Source organism: Equus asinus, chromosome 9 (genome assembly GCF_041296235.1).
Source record: "Equus asinus isolate D_3611 breed Donkey chromosome 9, EquAss-T2T_v2, whole genome shotgun sequence".
NCBI lineage: Eukaryota > Metazoa > Chordata > Mammalia > Perissodactyla > Equidae > Equus > Equus asinus.
The window spans coordinates 3,593,954-3,618,771 of NC_091798.1; the positions used below are offsets into that span (position 1 = coordinate 3,593,954).

The 24,818-nt window shown below is 43.0% G+C and overlaps 1 protein-coding gene and 1 pseudogene across 3 annotated transcripts in view; both read left to right on the forward strand.

Annotated features, from left to right (window-relative positions):
- EFCAB2 (EF-hand calcium binding domain 2) overlaps positions 1-24,818 on the forward strand; it is a 118,566-nt gene that overhangs the window by 66,094 nt on the left and 27,654 nt on the right. The window lies entirely within an intron of this gene.
- On the forward strand, positions 13,656-13,775 carry LOC123289093 (U6 spliceosomal RNA; annotated as a pseudogene).

Consider the following 24,818-nt stretch of genomic DNA (forward strand, 5'->3'; position numbering starts at 1 on the left):
ATGTCACTTTCTAGTTGCTTTGTAAAAAATTGGTTTTCTTGTAATAGCCCTTTTAATAATTAAAGAATCACTTAAATAAAGTTTTGAAAAGTCATCCCAAATCCTTCCTCCTGAAATAACAGCTGTTGCTGTTAGAGAACTATCATTCTGGAGCTCTTTGTATCCATGTGCAATAGCATAAATGGATAGAAGGAGGGGGAGTTAACGAGAAAGGAAGAAGGAGGAAAAGGAAGGAGGAAAAGGAAGGAAGGAAAAGGAAAGAAACGATGGAAGCAAAGTCTCTAACCTGCCCTCTCCGGGGCAGGGGCCTGTTTTGCTCACGGCTGCATTTCAGCACCTGGACCTGTGCTCAGCACCAGGCAGGTGCCCAGTAAATATTTATTAAATGAATGAAAGAAGAGACTATCCTATCAAGATAACATCACAATAACCATGCTTTTTATAAATAAAAAGTATTAATTTTAGTTTTACTTGAATGTAACAAAAGAAAAAGATTAATTTAAATTGAAGACGTTGTGGAATCTCAAACGTTTGTTGGCCATGAGAGACATTATTTATTTTAAATTCAGAAAAGATGAGAAAAACATTGAGTGGTTGTAGTTATTGTGTGTGGTTTTTAAAATGCCTATTTCAAAAATAGAGTGTCAGCTGTCTCCTTGCTGTAGAAGAAGAGGACATGAGTGCTTTTAAAATTCCTTCCACTTTTTCTCCTTCAATCCCCTAATTTATCTTAGGTATATTATTTTTACACTGACAGGGTAGAATGTTTATACTTTGTTTAGCATTCATGCAACTTTTTAGTATATTTTTCCTATATTTGAATGCAATTACTGTTAACCACCATTTCTCCCTCCATCCTTAAATTCTTTATTTTGATTTATTTCTGTTGTCTGGATTCTCTTGTCAATTTTATTTTCATTAAGTGCTCATGGATATTTTTCCCTGAGTTCTTTTATATTTAAAATGTTTGCTTTGTATTTGAATACTTTGTACTTGAATAACATCTTACAAATTTTTACCATCATTTTTAATGGCTGCAAGTTATTCCAGTGTATGACCATACCATAATTTAACATATCTCCTAATTTTGGCAATTTGAGGGGTTTATAATATGATGCTACTATTGTGTCAGGGCTAAAATTATTAATGTGGAATTGTTGAAAGGCTTTATCCCTTTCCTTGACTGCCAAAAAATTCAATCCTATAGTCCCAAGTTCTTTTCTCTTACCTTTTCCTAAAGAGGAAGATTTTTTTTCGTTGTTGGGAGATAGAGTACCTCAAGCTACATGATTAAATTCTGAGAGTAGGTTGGTGGGGGGATAAATAAGAAACTGTGATGGTCTGAATGTATGTGTCACCCCCCACATTTCCTATGTTGAAACCCTAACTCCCGTATGATGGTATTAGGAGGGTGGGGTCTTTCGGGGGTGGTTAGGTCATGAGGGTAGAGCCCTCGTGGTTGGGATTAGTGCCCATATAAAAGAGACCAGAGAGCTAGCTCGTCCCTTCTGCCATGTGAGGTTATGATGAAAAGATGGCTTCTAGGAAGTCGGTTCTCACCAGACACCAAGTCTGCCAGCACCATAGTCTTGATCTTCCAGCCTCCAAAACTGTGAGAAATAAATATTTGTTGTTTATAAACACTCAGTTCATGACAGTTTATTATAGCAGGTTGAAGAGACTGAGACAGAAACCCACTCTGACTGAGATTGGAAGAAGATTTGTTAAAGATGTTAAAGGGGAAGTAAGATTTGAGAGAAAGCAGTGGATCTTAGTTACAGGATCTGAAGGGAGTATTCAGGAAAGGTGATTAAAACTTTTAAAAAAATAGTTTTTGAATAGATAATACATTCACATGGTTAAAAATGCAAAGAGAACAAAGTACAGAGGAAAGTCCCTCTAACTCCCTTCTACCAGCCATCCTGAACCCCTCCAAAGTACTAGTAACCAAAGTAATAATTTCTAAGGATCACTCCAAAAGTAGTCTATGCATATACAAGAAAAGGCATATATATTATTTTGTTACCTCCTTTTTTTACTCAAATGGTTGCTTACTTTCATAGTATGGTTCTGTTCCCATGGGGTGGGATCAAACCCGTGATGAAGTTCATTTTTATGGCTTCTCAGTAGCATTCAGGAGTCTGGAATGGAGGTACCTTTCCAGTTCAGTCTTACTCTAAAAATATAAATGTCCTAAGTTTGAGTGCATTGGAGGGCATCCCAAAGGGTGTGGGGCCCTAGATAACCCGGTAAACTCTGTCCCAGGCTTTGTAGTTGGGAGTTGATTAATAGGATGGCATTGTGGCAGAAGAATGACACTTGGATTCAGGCCACCCTGTTCAGCACTTAATTGGCTGTTGTGATAAAGAAAACCCTTTCTGTATTCCGTATCTTTGGAGGCCAGCTTTGGTTGACTCGATTATAGCTGTCTCTCTGTAGTTCTTATTCTGTTGTCTACATGAGGTATAAATTTTGCTGTATAGCTACAAAAATTGGGTGCTCGAGGCTGAGGATTGGTGATCTTAGGGAGTGTACTTTCTGGGCCTCTGGGCATATAATTACTGTGGCCTCTGCTTGTGTACCCTCTGTGGCTTCCAGGTTCATACCCCTGCGGCCTCAACCTGTTCTCCTTAACATAGAAAATAGCATATTGGACTCACTTGAAAAGTGGCAGCCCTATTCAGTGTGGAAGACTTCATGCAAATGCCTAACAGAGAACAGCTTATGGCAGTGTCTTCATTAGCTTTGAAAGATAGAGGGGACAAAAACCAAAAGGTATTACTGTGTGCTCAGACGGCTGCAGGCATGTTTGGAAATCTAGCTCCCTTTCCTTATTCTGCTGTGGTCCTGCTCTTCCAGGTTGCATGGGACTAAATAATCTTTACATTTTCTGCAAGTGTATTGTAAGGATATATTTGGAAATAAGTGATTTAAGGAGTAATTATTCCTTATATGCATAAGGAATAAGTGAAAAACTTACCACAGTGGCATTCAAGCCTCTTAGCACACTGGAATGACATTTGTTGTCAGTGAGGGGATACCAGGCTCTTGTATTTCGATGGTCATTCTGTGACTCTGTGACCCAACTCTACTAGTCTAACATGCTGATGACTCTACTCATCTATTTGTATTCTCTCCCTTCCAGATTCTTCTTCCTACTTTGCTACCAACTAATTTAATCTTGACTGTGTGACTTCTACCCCTTTGCTTCTACTTGCTTGTGGCTTCTGATAATTTATGATTCTGCTTACTGCTTTCTCTTTCTTTCTCTCAAATTGTTATTGCCCTTCCATCTCTCTTTCCTCTACATCTCTCTCTCTCTCTGTATGTCTTCCTTTAAAACTCCCAAGGAAGAAAGAAGGAAAGTCTCTTTGCTCATTTGTCAATATTGGGTAGAGAGCATTTTTGTTGAGCAGAGCTCGTATGAGAGACAACTTCCTGGGCCTTTCTCTTGTAGACCTATAGATGTCATTTTTTGGTTATGTAGCCATCTCTGGTTAAAGAAGCTATGCCTAGGGAGGCAGATCAAATGATATAAAGCATAACAACTTAGACATTAAGAAACTCTCAGAAGGACTGTGGATTTGGCAGCTACCTTAATACCTATCTAGTACAATTATCCCCAAGTCCTGAAGAGGTTGTATAAGCCTAATAGGTCATTCCAAGCCAATTTTCTAGGCCAGCAGTTGGCACTCTGTGATAAGCTCACTGGTTTCTGACCACTCACCTCCCTCCCTGGTCATGCTAGTGATTCATGTCATGCTGGTGGACTGTGGTCAAGATTGGGTAGTCTAATTCTATTTCCTCTCTTGAGCACATAGCTAAACTATAATTTCATGGAATGTAGGTGGAAGTGATGTGTGCCACTCCTAGGCCTGACCCATAAAACCCCCTGATCTGTGGCCCTTCAGGCTTTTTCCCTTATGCCTTGATGCATACAGGCAGAGTGATATTGGAAGCCATGTGTTGAAAATGATGGAATCACAAGATGGAAGGAGCTGGGTCCGCGAATGATTTTTTGGAAGAAAGGCACCTATTGATCAGGAAAACTCATTCTGGATGAATATAAGCCCTCTCCATTACTGTAATATTGAGCCACTGGGTATTGGAGTTTGTTATAGCGGTAGCCATTGTCCTCACAGAGTGACATTATTGAATTTTCTCCACAGGAACCTGAAGAAGGGTTTGGGGCCCCTAGATATCTTGGTGAGCTATGTACTAGGTTGAAGTTGGTTGAGAGGGTGGCCTGTTCAGAGAGGGCTGATGGAGTATAGAAGAGGAGCTATCATTGTTTTGCTACTCCTCTCAAGCATGACATGAAGAATGCTTAAGACTTCCTCCATGAATGACAAGCTATGGATATCAGATACATTTCTGACTTGAGGGAGAGTGAGAAGGGCAATAGGGGTTAGTAACTAGTGGTTCCACCTTGCACACCGAGCAAGTAACTCCACCTTCGCTGTAGTCAACCGTAGCAATGGAATTCAGTGTTCTATATATTCTAGATAGAGGGAGTGACAGAAACTTCATCCATTTCATCTACACAGATAGTAAGGCAAGATGTCTGAATCTGTTCTTTCCCTGGGGACGATGAGAAGGACAGGACTGGTATAAGTGCTATTCAAGTGGCTATGAAAGGGAGAGATTTGGTTACATTAGCAGGGTCCCAAGGAGCATAGGAATTCATTATTTTCATCTTTGAAGGACTCAAACAAGTGTTGAGAGGTGCCGCTGTATAATGCAGTAATGAAACCAGGCCAGAAGCCAGGCTGTTCGTGCTGTGATTCAAGTAAACTTTTGGTTAATTTAAAGGCATCGTAGCTACACCAGCTCCGAACCCATGGCCTTCTCTATTTCACTTTTTGAATTGCAGAGAAGTGACACTCAAATGTCTATTTTTTCTGAGAACTACTGAGGCATTTTGTAATAGTTTCCAACCTTCCACTAAGAGGCCATTTTACGCCATCTTTTCTTTGCTCACCTTGCTCTGAGTCTTTATGTCTTTAACGGAAAGCTTATATTTTTTGTCCCTCCTAAGTTATAAACTTATGAAAGACCAGAGGTATCTAATGTCTGGGTTCTGTAATGCATACCACATGGTCTTTTGTCCATATACAGTGTCAATAATACTAGCAGAGGGCATGTAGCTAGTTGTGCGGATTAGGAAATGACTGTGTAAAGGTGGGTTAGGGGCCATTCAGTGAATGATCTTGTTTCCTTCCCTAAGGATTTTGTTGTATAGGCAATACAAATCCATAAATGAAGAGACGGGATAAGACTAGATTTGGATTTTTTTAAAGAAAACTCTTAGCTACAGCATGGTAGGTAGGTTGCACGTGGACTAGAGCAGTGGTCCCCTAGGTCTGGATGCACATTAAAATCACCTGGGGAGCTCCTAGAAAATGTGTACACACTGGGGCCGGCCCCGTGGCTGAGTGAGTGGATAAACAAAATGTGGTATATTCAGGTAATGGAAAATTATTCAGTCATAAAAAGGAATGAAGTTTTGATACATGCTACAACATGGATGAAGCTTGAAAACATTATTCTAAGTGAAAGAAGCCAGACACAAAAGGCCATATATTGTATGACATTTACATGAAATATCCATAATAGGCAAATCCATAGAGACAGAAAGTAGATTAGTGGCTGTGAGGAAGTAAGGGGAGAGGAGAATGAGAAGTGACTGCTAACAGGTATGGGGATTTGGGGGAGAGTGATAAAAATGTTCTAGGATTAGATAGTGGTAATGCTTGCTCAAAATTGTCAATATACTAAAAATTACTGAATTATACACTCAAAAAAAATCAACCAATTAAAAAAAAGCAAAACAAAACCAGAGAAAACTGATCTCAGTAAAGATAAAAAATCTAAATATACTAAGTTCCATAGAATCAATAGGCAAGTTTTCAAAGAGCTCTCTCACCAAAAGGCTTCAATCCGGATGGTTTCATAGGAGAATTCTATTAGACTTTAAAAAATTTTGGTCCCAATGATACTTAATCTCTTCCAGAAAATGAGAAAAGAAGGAAAACTTCCAAATTCTTTTTCTGAAGTGAATATAATGTTGATACCAAAAGTAATAAAAATTGCATAAAAACACTACAAAACAGTATTATTTGTGAATAGCTATACAAAAATTGTAAATAAAATACTAGCAACAAAATGCAATAACACATTAAAGTAAAATAAGATTTATTCCAGAGTGAAAGAATGAGTTCTGTGTTGGGGAGTGTGTTAATATATTTCATCATATTAATAGATCTGAGAAAGAAAAATCATAGGGATCATTTCTATAGATATTTAAGAGGCATTTGACAGAATTCAACACACATTCATAATTTTAAAGACTCAATGTATTAGTCAGAGTCCTCCAGAGAAACAGAACCAACAGGAGATAGCTAGCCAGCTAGCTAGATATGATGGCTATAGATAAAGATAAGAGATCTATGGGGCCAGCCGATGGCCCAGTGGTTAAGTTCACACGTTCCACTTCGGCCGCCCAGGATTCACCATTTCAGGTCCTGGGTCCGGACATTGCACTGCTTGGCACACCATGCTGTGGCAGGCATCCCACATATAAAGTAGAGGAAGATGGGCAAGGGTGCTAGCTCAGGGCCAGTCTTCCTCAGCGAAAAGAGGAGGATTGGCAGCAATTGGCTCAGGGCTAATCTTCCTCAAAAAAAAAAAAGATTTATTATAGAAATTGGTTCATGTAATTATACAGGCCACAAAGACCACAATCTGCCACCTACAACCTGGAGACCCAGAAACGCCAGTGGTATAATTTAGTCTGAGTCTGAAGGCCTGAGAACTAGGGGAGCCAGTGGTGTGAGCCTGAGTCCAAAGGCCCAAGAATCAGGTAGCTGATGGTCTAAGTTCTGGTCTGATGCCTAAGCCCTGAGAACCAGGAGCACCCACCTCCGAGGGCAGGGGAAGACAGATGTCTCCGCTCAAGCAAAGAGAGCGAATTTGCCCTTCCCCTGCCTTTTTGTTCTTCTCAGGCCTCCAACAGATTGGGTGATGTCCACCTGCATTGGTGAGGACACTCTTCTTTACTCAGTCTCCCGATTCAAATGCTAATCCCTTCTGCAGACACCCTCACAGATGCACCCAGAAATCATGTTTTACCAGCTGTCTGGCCATCCCTTAGATCAGTCAAGTTGACAGATAAAATTAACTATCACACTCAATAAAGTAGAACTTGAGGAAAAACTTCCTTACCATGAAATACGTATGTCTCAGCCTAAAATCCAGTTTCTTACTTATTGAGGAAGCACTAGCAGCATTTCCATCAAAGTCAGGAACGAGATAGCATAACTACATTCACCACTAATATTTAGTATTAACTAGAGGTTTTAGCCAATGCAATTAGACAAGTAATAATAGAGGCATAAATATTGGACAAGAAATCATAGAAGGTAGAAAAGATAAAAGACAAAAGAAAACTATCTCTATTTGTAGATATGATATCATGAAATATCTGAAAAATCCAAGAGAATCAGTGGAAAAACTACTACAAAGAAAAAGAAAACTTAGGGACTGGCCTCGTGGCATAGTGGTTCAAGTTCTTCACACACTGCTTCGGCGGCCCGGATTTGCAGATTTGGATCTGAGGTGCAGACCTGCTCCACTCATCAGCCATGCTGTGGAGGCATCCCACATATAAAGTAGACGAGGATTGGCATAGATGTTAGCTCAAGGCTAATCTTCCTCAGGCAAAAAAGAGGAGGATTACCAACAGCTGTTAGGTCAGGGCAAATCTTCCTCACAAAAAAAAGAAAAAACTTAATAAAGTAGTAGGAAATAAAATTAATATACAGAAATCAAGAGCCTCAACTATACAAACCATGACCAGTTAGATGATACAATGGGAGAGAAGACTCAACCACAATAACCAAAAAAAAACACGGAAATTTATAGACTTAAATATAACCAAAAAAATACAAACACTACGTTAGGAAAACCTGAAAGATATAAAAATAGACTTGAACAAGGCAGTACACTCTTTGACATCAGTATTAAAAGGATCTTTTTGGACACCATGCCTTCTCAGAGAAGGGAAACAATAGAAAGAATAAACAAATGGGACCTCATCAGATTAAAGAGCTTCTTCAAGGCAAATGAAAACAGGATTGAAACAAAAAAACAACCCACTAACTGGGAAAAAATATTTGCAAGTCATATATCTGACAAAGGCTTAATATCCTTAATATATAAAGAACTCTCGCAACTCAACAACAAAACATCAAACAACCCAATCAAAAAATGGGCTGGAGACATGAACAGACATTTCTCCAAAGAAGATATACTGATGGCCAATAGGCACATGAAAAGATGCTCATCATCGCTGATCATCAGGGAAATGCAAATCAAAACTGCACTAAGATATCACCTTACACCCGTTAGAATGACAAAAATATCTAAAACAAATAGCAACAAATGTTGGAGAGGTTGCGGAGAAAAAGGAACCCTCATACACTGCTGGTGGGAATGCAAACTGGTGCAGCCACTATGGAAAACAGTATGGAGATTCCTCAAAAAACTAAAAATAGAACTACCATACGATCCAGCCATCCCACTACTGGGTATTTATCCAAAGAGCCTGAAGTCAGCAATCCCAAAAGTCCTGTGCACCCCAATGTTTATTGCAGCACTGTTTACAGTAGCCAAGACGTGGAAGCAACCTAAGTGCCCATCAACAGACGAATGGATAAAGAAGATGTGGTACATATATACAATGGAATACTACTCAGCTGCAAAACAGAACAAAATCATTCCATTTGCAATAACATGGATGGACCTTGAGAGAATTATGTTAAGTGAAATAAGCCAGCGAGAGAAAGATAATCTGTGTATGACTCCACTCATATGAGGAATTTAAAACTATGGACCAAGAACAGTTTAGTGGATACCAGGGGAAAGGTGGGGTGGGGGGTGGGCACAAAGGGTGAAGTGGTGCACCTACAACATGACTGACAAACATTAATGTACAATTGAAATTTCACAAGATTGTTACCTATCAATAACTCAATAAAAAAAATAACAATAAAAAAATAGACTTGAACAAATGGAAACACATACCATGCTTTTGGATAGGAAGGCTTGAAATCATAAAGATGTCAAGTAATCCTAAATTAATTTATAAACTTAACACAATCCCAGTTAAAATACCAACAGATCCTTTCTAGAGCTAGACAAGTGAATTTAATGTTCATATGAAAAAATAAGGAAGAATAGCCAAGAAATCTCTGATAAAGAAGCGCAAGGAGGTCAGATAAGCTTTATTTGATATTAAAACAAATTATAAATCCTTTACAATTAAAAGAGTGTGGCATAACAGACCAATGAAATAGAACAGAAAATCCAGAAATAGTCCCAATACATATGAGAGTTAATAAATGATATGGGTGACATCTCCAATAAGTAGGGAAGAGAGAGACTTAACTGGATAGTCATTTAAAAAATTATGAAATTAGTTCTGTACTTCAAGTTGTATACTAAGATAAAGTCTTTTTGCAACAAAAATTTAAGTCTAAAACATAAAATTTCCTAAGTATTAAAAAATCTATGGGTGAATTTCTTTATGAACTTGGAGTGGGGCAAATGACTCAAAACAAAATCCAGAAGTAAAAAGGCAGACACATTGAGCCACATTAAAAAAAAAAATTCAAGTTAAAAAAAACCTTAAAAGTTCAAGAGATAAATAACTTGAGAAAATCTTATATTGCAAATAGCTAATATCCCTAATATATAAAAGATGTAACTCCTTAAAAATATCTGATTAACCAGAAATCTTCATTCTTTGACCATGGAGAAAAAAGGAATTTATTATGCCATTATTTTAACATTTAATCTTTTCAGTGTTTTTAAAAACATTTTATTTTGAAATTAATTTTAGAGTTATAGAAATGCAAAAAATAGTACAGTGTTCATGTGTGTCCCTCAGCGAGCTTCCCCTCATGGTCGTGCTTATATAATCATAGCACAGCTATCAAAACTGGGAAATTAACACTGGTTTGAAACCATGAACTAAACTAAGGATCTTACTGCACTTTCACCAGCTGTGCCTGGATCTCCCTTCTCTCTTCCGAGGTCCAGTGCAGAATCCCTTCTTGCCTTTAATTGTCTGGTCTCTTTATAAAGTCCTCCAATCTGAGACAGTTCCTCAGTCTTTCTTTCCTGAGTGTGATGCTTTTGAAAAGTCCTGCTCAGTGACTTTGTGGAATGTCCTCCGTTTGAGTTTGTCAGACATTTTCTCACGCATTGGTTGTGGTGATGCATTTGTCTAGAATGCCATAGACGTGATTTCGTGTTCTTCTCAGAGCATCGTGTCGGGGGCACTTGTTGTCGAAATGTCTTATTACTGATGATGTTCCCTGATCACTTGGTTCAGAGAGTGTCTGCCAGCTTTCCCCACTATGTTATTACTTTTCCCCTTGTAATTAGTAAATATCTTTGGAAAGATACTTCAAGACCATGGAAATATGCTCTATCTCCTCAAACTTTGCCCACTGATTTTAGCATCCATTGGTTGCTCTTGCTCATAACAATGACTGCTGTAGTGTTTACCAAATGGTGTTTTGGTGTTATTCTTAAAAAGAAAGCCCAGGACAGGGAGCTTTGTGTTTGTTTGTTCTGTTTAGGCACTGAGCAGCCATTTGGCAATGTTGAATTTGGAATTATTTAGAACTTTCACAACAATGAAAAATGTTTTAGTCAATTAATTTAGTAAACATTGATTAATCCATTGTTATAACCAAAACATCTCAGCGAAGTCTACAGAAGGCAGGGTGGTTCTGGTTTGTATCTGAGTCGTCTTCTCTGCCTCTACTTTCCACCTCAAGTCCCACTCACCACCATGATTGTTCTAGAAGAAGTTCTTGCAAAGAGGCCGAGAGACAGATGCTCAGGACCAGCTTCCACTTTTGCTCCATACGGGTTATGTCCCTAGAGGGTGAGTCAAATAGCTTCTCCAAGTTCTCGTTTCCTTCTTTTTAAAATGGGGATTCTAATACAGATTGATGTGAGAATTAAATGAATGAATGTATATGAAAGTATTGTTTAATCAAAAGGCACTTTTCAAGCTATAAAGTGGTCTGCAAATTCATTTATTACTCAACAGAGACTTACTAAGTCCTGCTAAGCGTGAGCTCCTTCCAGGTGTTGGAATAGAGCAGTGAAAGGCCTCTGTCCTCGTGGAGCTTATATTTTAGAGGGAAGGGGCGGACAATATACAAGGAAACAGATAAATAAAGATAATTTCAGAGAGTAATAAGTGCTGCAAAGTAAACAAAACAGGGTGATGTAATAAAATGTGCTATAAGGAAGATAAAATAGGATGACGTATTAGAGAGTGAGGGTGGTTGGGTGGGAGGAGACATTAGGTGTTCTGGTCAGGGACGTTTTCTCTGGAGGTGGCTTTTGAGTTAAGATCTTTCAGATGAGAAGGAGGTGGGCCTGTGAAGAGCTGGGGGAGAGCACACAGGAAGGCCGTGTGCTGGGGAATAGCAGGAGGACAGGTCCCTGTGCTGTAGTCAGCCCTGTGAGGTCCAGCCCAGAAGGCTGCAGGGCCAAAGCACGGAGCGCGTGTGGGCCCTGAAGAGGAGTTTAGGTTATCAGCGCAGTGGGAAGCCGCTGGAGGGCCTGAAGCAGGGGAATCACGTGATAGGATTTCCATTTTGAAAGATTGTTCTGGATGCTGGAGCAGAATGGATTGAGGAGGTTGGTGAGAACAGGAGAAGACTCCCTGAGCGTACTGCAGTGGTCCAGGCAGCAGAGAGTCGGGCCACAAGAGGGTATAATTATTGTGATTGTTATTGTTATGGGCTGAATGGTGTCCCCCCAAAGTCATGTCCCTGATGCCACTACCTCAGAATATAACCTTATTTGGAGATAAAGGCTTTAAAGAGGTGCTTAAGTTACAATGAGTGCATCAGGGTGGGCGCTAACGCAATCTGACTGGTGTCCATGTAAGAAGAAGAAATTTGGACACAGACACCAGGGATGTGCACACAGAGGAAAGACAACGTGAGGACACAGTGAGAACACAGCCGTCTGCAAAGCCAAGGAGAGAGACCTCAGAAGAACCCACCCTGCCAGCACCTCATCCTGGCTTCCAGCCTCCAGAACTGTGAGAAAATACATTTCTGATGTTCAGGCGCGCAGTCTGTGGTACTTTGTCACGGCAGCCCAAGCAGCCCCCTACTGCTAGGACAGTGATGCTGGCGGGGCAACCTCAGCGCACCGCTCATCGTCACTGAAGTTGGGGCGGGGAGGCAAAGACGGCATTAAACGATGTGCTACCCCCCAGGAGTGTCCGAGAGGGTGTAAGGCTTTTTCTGTGACACACAGCTGATCCGGAGTTCTCCCTTCGGGAGCTGCCGCCTCTGGCACACGGGACTGTATGGGAAATAACACTGTAACAAGTCAGGACCGGAAGCTCTCTGGAAAGCAGATTTTAGTGGTGGAAAAATGATCCTCACTCGAGAGGGACCTGTGGGAAGACAGGCCTTTTTCTGAACAGAATAATTCTGCTGAATAAGGAGGTTGAGGCATTATTTCGGTTTCATTTCATGGTTTTGCCACAATAAGGTTAATCTGTGAAAAACGCCTTCCACAAGGACAAGGCCTTCATTTTGTTGTCTGCTGTGCTGTAAATGGTACAGGGCACATAGTAGTGTTTGATAAATATTTATTAAATAAATGAAAATCGTGTTAAATCCTGCTTTTGTGCCTTCTTAGAAATTTTTGAATTACTTTTAATATTCTCCTACGCTTAGGGAACATCCGCTGTGCCACAGAGGAGGTAAAACCTTTGCGCTGCCCTCCCTTAGCCTGCGCCAACGCCCTGGATCACGGCTTCCCGCCGCCGCTGCACCTTACACTGCCCTAGGTGGGAGGACGCGCGGCCAGCTCGAGGGCACTGGCTCCGCCTTGTGTCAGGAGCCCGGTACTGCACCCGCGGGCACCGGACCTTCCCCCCGCCTCCACCAGCCGGCTGCCTGGCCAAAGGTTCGAGGAGGTGCAGATGCCGCGTGCAAACCGAATGACGGCGCCGCTGTGGGGTAACCTTACTGGGACTCACTTTGCGCCCCCCTTTACTGCTCTCTCCATATGGTGCAGGTACAGAGGCAGAGTCTTAGTATTTAACCATAAAGCTTTGCAGTTAGTTTGCAGGTCTTATATAAGACAACAGTTGCCCTGACAAAGGAAGTGAAATGTCTCTGCAGATTTCAAAGACTATATGAAACAGTTGATTTTCATTTTCTCTGAAATCCTAGCAAAATCAAGGGTAGTTAGAAAATCCCATAAAATCCACTTAAAAGGGAGAAAACCTTTTTCAAAAGGAAAAGAGACTTTTTTACAAGTCATACATTCGATTTTTGTTTTGTATACGTGGTGGAACACCGGGCGAGTTGGTCCTCAGCCCGCTAGCTCGGGAGGTGGCCCTGTGCAGAGCCGGCAGGGCGCGCGCCGCTGGAGGGCTGCGAGCGCAGAGCATCGGTGGTGCGCTGGGCCCACATCCTGCCGGCTGTACAGGCTCCCAAGAGCTGGGGGTTAGTTTCCAGGAATTCTGCAAGCCACTGTTAAAAACTAATTTATCTAAAAAAGAAATTATATGAACATACAAGTAAATCACATTAAAAACAAAGGTGCTCACTTCGGCAGCACTTACGCTAAAATTGGAAGAGTACGGACGTTAGCCTGGGACGAGGTCAGCACGGCCGCTGCACAAGGGGGACACGGAAACTCAGGAAGCCGTCTATACTTTTTCAGGGCGTTCTGTATAAAATTCAAAACAAATGTTTTTATTAACAATGAAAACATAGGGGCTGGCCCATGGCCCAGTGGTTAAGTTTGCCCGCTCTGCTTCTGTGGCCCAGGGTTTCCCTGGTGCGGATCCTGGGCGCGGACATGGCACCGCTTGTCAGGCCACGCTGGGGCGGCGTCCCACATGCCACAACTAGAAGGACCTACAACTAAAATATACAACTATGTACCGGGGGGATTTGGGGAGAAAAAGCAGGGAAAAAAAACATAGCAAAGTTAATAAGTGATGCGGGGTCGGTGAGCCGAGGAGTCGAAAGAAAGATTTCTTGGACTTTCAAGGTCTGGCAGTGGTGCTCTTTTATTTAGAGAATAGTACAGAATAGCATGGGGACAGGACCCATGGGCAGTGAAGAGCTGCTGCCGCTGCTGCATGGGGACAGGACCCATGGGCAGACAGGACCCAGCAGTCAGAGCTCCTGCTGCTGCCCTGAGTTGAGGGTTAGGGCTAAATTTATAAGGCATGGGTACGTGACTTATTTTTACTGGAAAAAGAAAAGATGATGTAAAAAGTCATTAAATGATTTCAGTGCAGATGGGGTCTGGTTATTGTGTGGTCATATAACTTTAGATACGAATCTGGCCATATAGATCGGCATGTAGGTGAGGATGCCCTGGGCTTCTCTCCCTGGGGCGGTCCTAATTCATACCATAAAAATCCACCAGATCATATAGTTTGGCATGTAGGCCAGGTCACCTTGGCTTCTCTAGCTGGGGCAGCCTTAATCCACATCAATAAGTACTCGTGTACCACTTCCTACTCACTGTGCTGCATTTTGCTCTCGTCGGTGCTCTGGAGATGCTCGGGTCTGGTGTGTGTGTGTGGTGGAGATGCCACCAATGGGAGGCTGCTGGCTTCTCTCTCCAGCCCCTCCTTGAGTGACTTCAGATTGGTAGCTTGAAATTGGCCACGGTGGTGTGCTTATACAATGAAAACACAGATGCTATTCAGCAGGGCTGCTTCCTTTTGAGGAGCTGGTTGATGACCCACACCCGTGGTGTGCAGATGAGTTTATTCAGCCTTTTCTCTCTGCTCTCTTCCCAGAACCTGGCAAAAAGACCTTAGACGAAAGTGTTACAATTTAAAAACTATTTTAATTTTATTTTACTACATTGACTTCAGTAAATTTTTAAATAGTTGTTTTAAAATGTTACTTTAATAATTTTAAATACTTTAACAACTTTAATATTAAAATGGTTTTAAAAGTGACTTTAAAATAATTTTTAATCATTTCACTTGATTCAAAAATCCCATCTAGTAGAAGTAAAATAGGTTAATCAGCCTTAATATTACATATAATTGTATCAATTTATTTCATATTTTTGTTTAATTTTCTAGTTCTTATCTAATATCCTGTTATTTCTATTTCCGAACTTCTTTGTTTTATTTTCATCATTAAACTTTGGAATGTCTATGCCTTGTCTCCTCCTAAAACTATATTTCCACCTCTTTCAGCGATTTTCCTTTCCAGTCCTCTTCCTTTCTAGGGCACTCCCTTGCTCACAGTAGTGGCCTGTCTTTGCTGGCTCTGTCTTCTCACCTGTCTCCTTTCTCTCAGCTCGCCTTTGGGAGCCGCCCTGCTCCTGTGGTGGGAGGTGGGAGTGTCGGCTGCACGGCTTCCGCCAGGTCGCCACGGCCCGGCTCTGGCCAGCAGCCGCGGGAGTCCTTCAGGCCCCTGACCCCTCCTGCTGCGTTCCCACGTCCCGGGTGCCAGGATTGTAATGTGAGGAGCTCAGGGGTCGGGTCGTTTGGTCTTCTGTGCCTCCGGCCTTGTATTTCAGCACCTGGGAGAACTAGAGAGGCTCTGGGTCACCTTGCTTCTGCTGTAATTTCCCTCCCATCTCCTCCCCTCCCCCTCTTTAGGAAGTTGGGAGGCCTGATGAAGTAAACTCATCTCATTCCGTTAAGATTTGGGAAGAAGAGACTAATTGTATTTAAACATCACCTCCCTTCCCCTCCCTCATTTTCCCTCCAGTTCTTTTCTTCTCAGTTTCTCTCTCTGTGGCCCTTGATGGGCGATGCCGTCTACCGATGGCTGCGGGCAGGCGCCTGCCTGGGGAGACGCCTTCGTGGCAGAGGTCCATCTGAGCGCTCCACGGGACCTGCCGCTCATCTTTGGAGCTGGAGCTCAGTGCTCACTAAGAGTCAGTCCTGAAAACCAGCTCTGACCCCCCCCAGCCGGGAACCGTCCATGGTGCTGCCCCCCTCAGGTCTGGTGAGGATGAAAGGGGCTGCTTCTTTCCCATGCACTTTTCTTTCACCCCGAGGAATGGCAGACTGATATCCAGCCTCATCTCAGCTTGTACTTCATGAAACAGAATATTTTAGATCTCTCCTGGTTGCCAAGCTTTCAATTTTAAATGCTAAAGTACTGAGGGAAAAATAGTTGTAACTAATATATTTTATTGTGAAACGGAGGGTTAAGACATCTTAAAAATCAACTTTTCAAGGCAAAATGACAAAAAATAGGATAACACAAAAGAGAAAATTGCTTTTCGTTTGTTGTTGTTGAGGAAGATTGGCCCCTGAGCCAACATCTGTGCCAGTCTTCCTCTGTTTTGTATGTGGAATGCCACCACAGCATGGCTTGATGAGTGGTGTATAGGTCTGCGCCCAGGGTCTGAACCCGCCAACCCTAGGCTGCTGAAGCGGAGCCTGCGAACTTAACCACTACGCCACCAGGCCAGCCCCAAGAGCAAATTGTTTTATAAATAGTTTATATGAGGCAGGATTTCTGTTATCATTTCTTATTACTTTGGTTTTGATTGCTGAGAATGAAACATGCCTATTTTTTTAATAAAAGCTTTTGATTTAAAAAACTTCAAACTTATAGACAAGCAGTGAGCAGCATGCTGGACTTGTGTGTTTCCCTGGGAGCCGCCAGTTATTCATGTCTGGCCACATTTGCTTTTGCTCACACGCTGCTCTCTCCAGGTTTTCCCATATATATACACATTTATGCATTTTATTATTATTTTCATTTTGCTGGAGTATTTGAGAGTACATTGTAGACATTGCGAACTTTTCTCTGAAATACTCCAGTGTGTTTCTTCTGAGAACGAGAACGTGCTCTGACATAAACCAGTTTTATATGTATGTGTTTTTAAAAATCCTCTGAGAATCAGAGCACTTGGAGAGAACTTTAAGAAGTCATTTGGGGGCCGGCCCCGGGGCCGAGTGGTTAAGTTCGCACACTCCGTTTCGGTGGCCCAGTGTTTCACTGGTTCGGATCCTGGGCTGGGACATGGCACCACTCATCAGGCCATGTTGAGGTGGCGTCCCTCATAGCACAACTAGAGGGACCTACAACTAGAATACACAACTATGTCCTGGGGGGCTTTGGGGAGAAAAAGAAGAAAGAAAAAAAGAAAAGGAGATTGGCAACAGTTGTTAGTTCAGGTGCCAATGTTTGGAGGAAAAAAAGTCATTTGGCTCATTCCTCTGACTCTTGAGAGTAAATTCCTCAACAGTACAAAATTGATGTTTTCCGGAGTGATACACAGACACCCCCATGGGCCAGGCCTGTAACATAAATGTGTGAATCAGGAGTATAGGACAGGGTAGGGGAGGAAGACATTTCCTCTACCCACTCTGGGTCCTTCTGGCCGGAGAATGAATTAAATTCACATGAGACAGAATAACAGGAGAAAATTAAACAAAGCTTTATAACATGTACACATGGGAGAGGCTCAGGCAAACTGAGCAACTCGCCAAAATGGCCGAAGCCACCACCTTAAACATCGTCTTCGGCTAAACACAAAGGAAGATGTTGGGGGTGAGGGGGAGTCAGTTACGGGAGATTACCAGACAAGTACAGTAAACAAAAGATTATTATGCAGATTTAAGTCCTTGCCTTCTGCATTGATTAAGAGTTTCTAGAGATAAGGTCATCTTCCTTCTTCCTGGTACAGAGAGGGAGACACCTTTACAGATGGAGATTTCCTTTACAATGTAAATGTTTCTTAACAAAGGGTAAGTAAACTCTGCTTTTCAGAGTGTCTTTCCTGCCTGCAGTTTTTTTAAAAGTAACCAGCCCAAAATAATCCTCATGCCAAAGAGACATATCTTGGGATGGCCAATTCCACTGCCCCACAACAGTTTCATGACGTGTATGTATGCCCCATCTAAACAGATAAACCAACACCGTGCTGAACAAAACTTTATCTGAGGGCCACTTTTGCCCCTTGGGTCATCAGCTTATGACCCCAGGATCTATCTTCAGGGTTCCCGTGGGGCAGGATATCCATAGCTTTCTTTAGAAGCACCTTGTGATAGTCAGGAAGTTCTCCTTTAAGTCTAACTAAATAGTCAATTGAGATTTATGAGAGGAAGCCATGTGCAGTGGTTAAGAGTATGGACTCTGGCCTATGTGTGTTGGAATCTGTTTCCACTATTTACTAGGATCTTGGGAAATTACCTAACCTGTCTGTGGTTCAGTTTTCCTCATCTGTAAAATCATGGTACCTACCTCGCAGAGCTGTTGTGAGCAGTCAGTGGATAAGGATAATTAAAGCACTTTAAAGTAGAGCCTGGCACACAAAAGAAAACTCTGCATGCCTGCGTTCTGTCGGTGCTAGCCTGACAGCCTGGAGATATTTCTTCTCACATCCCTACAGATCGTGATCGTGGCGTAAGGGATGCGAGCACTATTCTTTCTAGAAGGCTTAGAGGAGATGTCCATTCCTAAGCCTGAAAGCTGACTGGTCTACTTTTCTCATCTTGTGACAGGCTCTGTTCCTGTCCTCATGCCCTTTTTCTCCTTATCCCTCTTGTCAGACCTCCACAGCTCCTGAGATTTCCCTGGTCCGGAGGGAGTCATTGCTTGAACGTCTTGGCCATATGTGACCCTAGGCAAGTTAATTAACATCTTGGGATTTAGTTTCCTCATCTGTAAAATGGAGGTAATAGCAGTACCCACCTCCCAGGGCTGTCGTGCAACTTGAATGAGTTGATACACGTGCTGTTCTATAAGGTGCCTGGCACACAGTGAGTGCCGTCTAATTGTGAGCCATTAGGTCTGATGTGCCTTCTCTGTGGTAGGCATATTCCTCAATTGTGCATTCTGTACTTGTGCTCCAAACTTTCTTACCACCGGCACTCTTTGGGGGGTTTCTCTTCCCCCTGCCCTGCAAGTGCCGTAATTAAGATGCCCAGTGGTCTTCTTTTTGTCCAAATCTAAGATCTTCTTGTTCTCTTAGCCTTTCTGTAATATTTTTAACAGTAGAGATCATCTTGCAATGAGGGGTTAGGGCAGGGGGCAGTTACCCGGGTTATGGGAGGAAGAGAGGGAGACGGAGACCAGGAGGGAGGAGGGGGCGAGGAAGAGAGGGAGATGGAGACCAGGAGGGAGGAGGGGGCGAGGAAGAGAGGGACATGGAGACCAGGAGGGAGGAGGGGGCGAGGAAGAGAGGGAGATGGAGACCAGGAGGGAGGAGGGGGCAAGAAGGCAGCATGGACTGATCCATGGGTTAGTAGAGAGCTAGTCATGGCAGGATTTTGCAGAGGGATGGAGGGGGTGAGTGGGAAATGGGTTGGCAGTTAACCAGATAAGTAATTTAGAAGAAGTCTTGTGATAACAAAAGGCAGCTGAGAGATAGAATGGTTGGAGGTGGTAAGGCAGCTGTCAGAAACTTTTTCAAGATAAGGAAGATATCTGAATATTTTAAGGCAAAAGAAGAAGCAACTAATAAAGGAAAGAATGAAGATGCTGAGAGGGAGAGGCAAGTCGGTGGAGAACAAGAGCCAAGACCGGAACGAGGAAAAGCTTTCTTAGGGAAGCGCACTTTTTACTCCTCCAAGGCTGAGAGGTTAAGGAAGGAGGCATGTATGTTCTTCTAAAGTGGTATACAGGGAGTGACTGCAAGGGTGGGGCTCTGGAGTGAATGTTGAGCCCCCAAATACATATTGAAGCCTCAACCCTCAATGTGATGGCATTTGGAGGTGGGGCCTTTGGGAGGTGATTAGGTTTAGATGAGGTGGTAAGGGTAGAGCCCCCATGATGGGATTAGGGTCCCTAAAAGAAGAGGGAGACCAGTCTCTCTCCCCTTCCACCATGAGGGATATAGCAAGAAGGTGGTCATCTGTAAGCAGGAAGGGCTCTCACGAGACACCAAATCTCCTGGTGCCTTGAGCTCAGGCGTTAAGCCTTCAGAACCGTGAGAAGTCCAGGTCTGTGGTTTAAGCCTGTGGTACGTTGTTACAGCAGCCTCAGCTGACTAAGCAGGCAGTATGAGGGTTAGTGATGGTGTGCAACCTAAGCGGTTTCATCTGCTCAGTGAAGTAGGTAATCAGGTCTTTGGGGTCTTCTGCTGAGATTAAGGGGGTCAGTGCTTTGGAGCTTGAGGCAAGAGATGATTCAGAATAACTGTTTTGGGAAGTTTGCTAGGGAATCAAAGGAGATGAATGAAAGGATTCGTTCTGCAACGTCCAGGACACTTGATGCTGGATGGTGTGAATTTGTATTGGGCCGTGGTTTTTTTGCTGTTTTCTTCCCGCAGTGCTTTGCAGGAACAAAGAAAGTGAAAATTAGAGATATTCAGGCTTAAGGACTAATAGAGCAGGCAGGATGAGAGGTTAAGGGGCGCAGAACCCAGGATGATGACAATGGCAATTTCGAGTGTTGACTGCAGAATATTGAGCAACCATGTGTCAATTCATTAACTGCTAAACACAGCTGCGTGAGTGAGTCCAGGTGAAACCAGCAGAGGGACCATCCATCCAGCCCACAGAATTGTGAAAAATACGAAATCATTGTTGTTTAAGCCCCTAGTTTGGGGCAGCTTGTTAAGCAGCAATAGAAAACTGCAGTGCTCTGCCGCGTGTTGACTAACTGCAACAGGAAGCCCGAGGGAAGGGGACTGGGCAGCAGCAGAGGTCAGTCCCTGGGGGAGATGGAGCAGAGTAGAGAAGAAAGGAGAGGGATTCTGGGGCACACAGAAAGTATCCAGTACATTAGGTAAAGTGCGGGTTTTAGAACGTGAGAGCAGATAGGGCTTCCTGTCTTGAAATATGGGTGCCTGGAGAGGCCAGTTGTGGTGGTAGTGACTGGTAGGTAGAGCCCAGAAGCAGTTAAGGTGGTCTTTGTCTTCCTTCCCATTCACTCTCAGCACAGGGCCTTGCCTCGTACTACACAGAGGAAAGAGAAGTCTTCATGTGGGAACTTCTTCATCACCCATTCCCAAACCACAAGCTAGGGTCACAGATAGGAATTGCACGATAAGACTTGAGGTAAAAGATGTGTCACATTTCTTTATTTTCCTAAATCCAGTCAAGTTCCGTTTCCCTCTTTGCCGAGACCACTGAAAAGTGGCTCCCTCTCTTCCTCTGTTGTTTTATGCTGGGTCCCCAAGTCTACTGCAGCCTTTAGGAAAAACAGGCACGAGGAAACCACGGTGCTGATGAGACGTCTGGGCCTGAAAGCAGGGGCAGCATCCCCTCCCTCAGTGCCAGGCTCACCACAGGGCCCCAACCACAGCATCCAGAGCACAGGGGAAGAATGGCGTCAATGGGAGGGGATGGGTGAGTTAGCAGGCTAGTTTCAAGGTGCACAGGGTGATTGCTTGAGTTACTGTATTATTCTTTAGGCCACTGTGGATTCATCAGCAAAGAATCTTTACCTTTTTCTTATATCAGTCAGGCCTTTGTGTTTCAGGACTAGAGAGAAAGGTTCCCTGAGCTTGGAAGATGTCTCTCAGGCTTTGTTTTCTGTGGTCCACTCAGGCAAAGGGAGACAGTCTAGCTCCATTCACTCAGAGGAGAAGAGCACAGTGAGGGTTTTTCAGAGGGACGTGGAGAGAGGCATTGGGTAAAATTTCCTGAGACTGCAAGGAAGAACCTGAACCTCTCACAAGCAGCAGCTTCCAGCTGCGGGACCTCAGATGGGATGGCTGTGTGGCCGCTGAGCACAAAGCACCTGGCCCAGCCCTTCCCACCTCCTCAGGAAACCCCGCGCTCGGTTAACCATGCCCTCATCAGCCTTCTTTGCACTGGCTCATTCCATTAGCATCAAAGCATGCTCACATCTTTCTGGTCTTACATTTTTCAAATCTTCGTGACAGCATGACCCCTTCCGGACAGCCCTTCCTTTCCTTCACTTCAAAGATCGTCCTCTTCCACCCATGCAGTTGAATTTCTCCACCACCTTCAACTGAAACTCCCCTTGTCAAACATCATAACTGATTTCCTTCTTTACCAAATCCAGTGGACATTTCTCAGAACTGAGTGACTTGAGCTCTCAGCAGCATCTGACACCAAGGGTGACTCCCGCTGTTTTCCAACCCTTTTCCTTGGCTTCCACGACACCACCCTCTCCTGGATTTTCACTTACCCTCCAGCTCCTCTTCTCTGTGTCTAATGCAGGTTCCTCTTCCTTAGACCATTGCTTCACTGCGGCTACTCCTCAGAGTTCTTCCTGGATCCTTGTCTCTTCCAACCAGTACACTTCTTGGAGGAGCTCTTCTGCTCCCATGTCTTCTGCTCCCAGACCTGTGTCTCTATCCAGAGCTTTCTCCTGTGCTTCACACCCTTACACGTGTCCAGTCTGCAGTTTGACGTTACCCAACTTACAAGTTAGTAAGTTAGCCTGTGACTGTTTCATGGGTGTTGGCAGAAGACATGAGACTCCTGGGTCAGTGACAAAGGACTTCATTTAAATAGTTTAAAGTTTTGCGGAGAGTCAGAAGGGGGATTGATTATGTTGCTGACACAACGCAATGTAGTTCTAATTTTTTCTTTATGCACCTCTCTTCTCAAAGTCTTGACTCATGATGGCTATTCCCTAGAAAAGCACTGTCCAAAAGGAGCATTATGTACATAATTTTATATTTTCTGGTAGCCACCTTAAAAGAAAGTAAAAGAGAAACAGGTAAAATTAATTTTAACAATATGTTTTATTTAACCCAATATGTCTAAAATATTATGATTTCAACATGTGATCAATTTAAATATTATTAATGAGATATTTCACTTTTTTCATACTAAGTTTTTGAAATCCATGTGTATTTTACCGTTACAGCCATTTCAATTCAGATCAGTGCCATTTCACATGCTCCACAGCCAGGTGGCAGTAGCGGCTACCATATTGCACAGCACGGGCCTCGAGCTTCTCTTTTCCCCAGGGTGCCTCCCTGAAATTCCAGCCTGTAAGGGCCTCCAGGCCTCCCTGTCCTCCTTTCCTGCCCTCCCTTCCGTATGGAAGTTAATGCAGCCTTTGTTTTTGCCCTCTGATTCTGGAGTTTAAGTGGTTCTCTGACCCCCATAACAGAAGGCCTGGAAGGTTATGGAGGGGATGAATCTGTGAATACTTTTCAAGTCATATTTTGTGTCCCTGCCTCGTTTACTATTTATTCTAACATATACAATAGCCACTCTGATGTCACGACAGCATATTTACCTCATTGGTGTTAACCAGTCTCATGGGACATCTTTAGGGACGTCTTCAGAGAAAGTATAATCTTATAAAATGTTTTTAGTTTCTAGTAACACCATAAAGTTCAGATCCTGCCTAGATGAGGGATATGGGCATGGAAAACAATGCAGGAGCCTTGAGACTCAGGTGCTCAAGGAGATACGAAATATGACTGACGTGAAGACATGGCATGTGTAGTTGGCTCTCATTTATTATGAAGGAAAATCAATAAGTGAAAATTAAGAATCTTCCACAGTTACTGATTTTAGGTTTTTCTCTCATTTGATATTCATCCTACAACCTTCTTATATAAAGAACTTAAAAGTTCTTGTTTAAAATGTTTTCTCAGGGGCCGGCCCCGTGGCCGAGTGGTTGAATTCATGCGCTGTGCTTCAATGGCCCAGGGTTTGGCTGGTTCGGATCCTGGGCACAGACCTGGCACAGCTCATTGGGCCACGCTGAGGTGGCGTCCCACATAGCATAACTAGAAGGACCTGCAGCTAGAATACACAACTATGTACTGGGGGGCTTTGTGGAGAAGAAGAAAAAAAATTTTTTTTCTCAGTAAAATAGGGAGTAAATATAATACTACTACTATTATCCAGAATGGTAGAGAAATTAAATATTCTAGTTAAGTGAATATTTGTGAAATTAAATTAACATTCAAATATTACAACTTTAATTTTAATAATTTCAAGTGGAAATATTTAATAATCTATTACAAATCCCCTGTTTTAGCATCAGAGAGTCCTGAATATAATTTATCCTTTTCATAGGTTATTTGTTGAATTAAGTTACATTATTATGGGGGAGGGGGAGGATAGGATATTTATTAAGTGGCTACTCTGCCAAGAGCTGTGCTTTAGGCTATGATAGCTTATATTGTTTGATCCTTAGAGTCTTCCCAGCCCACTTCTGAGTATTTTAGGGGACGCTAGGTTTTGCCTGCCTGGTGGGCTTGTGCACCCAGAGACGAGCCTGAGCATCCAGCAAGTTGCAGAGCTGATTTGAACCCTAGTGGCTGACACCAGAGGCCATGCTTTTAAATCTCTGCTGTGATGTGAACTTCACCACAAACCATCCCCATCTTACAGATGTGGAAACTGAGGCTCAAAAGAGTTAACTATGGGGCCAGCCCCGTGGCTGGTTAAAGTTCTGTGTGTTCTACTTCAGCGGCGCAGGTTCATGGCTTCAGATCCTGGGTGAGGGCTTATTCCACTCATCAGCCATGCTGCGGAGGCATCCCACATACAAAGTAGAGGAGGATTGGCACAGATGTTAGCTCAGGACAAATCTTCCTCACACACACACAAAAGTTAACTAACACTCAAGATCAGCTAGTAAGTAGCTGGCATTTCTTTTTCTTACTCCCCCCTCCTTTCTTCTCCTTTTCTAGAACTTTTTGATTTTACCCAAGCAGGGCTTGCCTTTGCCACTCAGTGAAAACACTTCTTTCTTCTCTCTTTGGTTCACTTGTCTGCCTTTGCCTTTCCCCGGAAAGTAGCTTTTATCCTCACGAGGCAGCATGTACTGAGTGGCTTTGTTTGCTGTGCTGTGTCTGCTCTGCAGTACTTTGAGGAA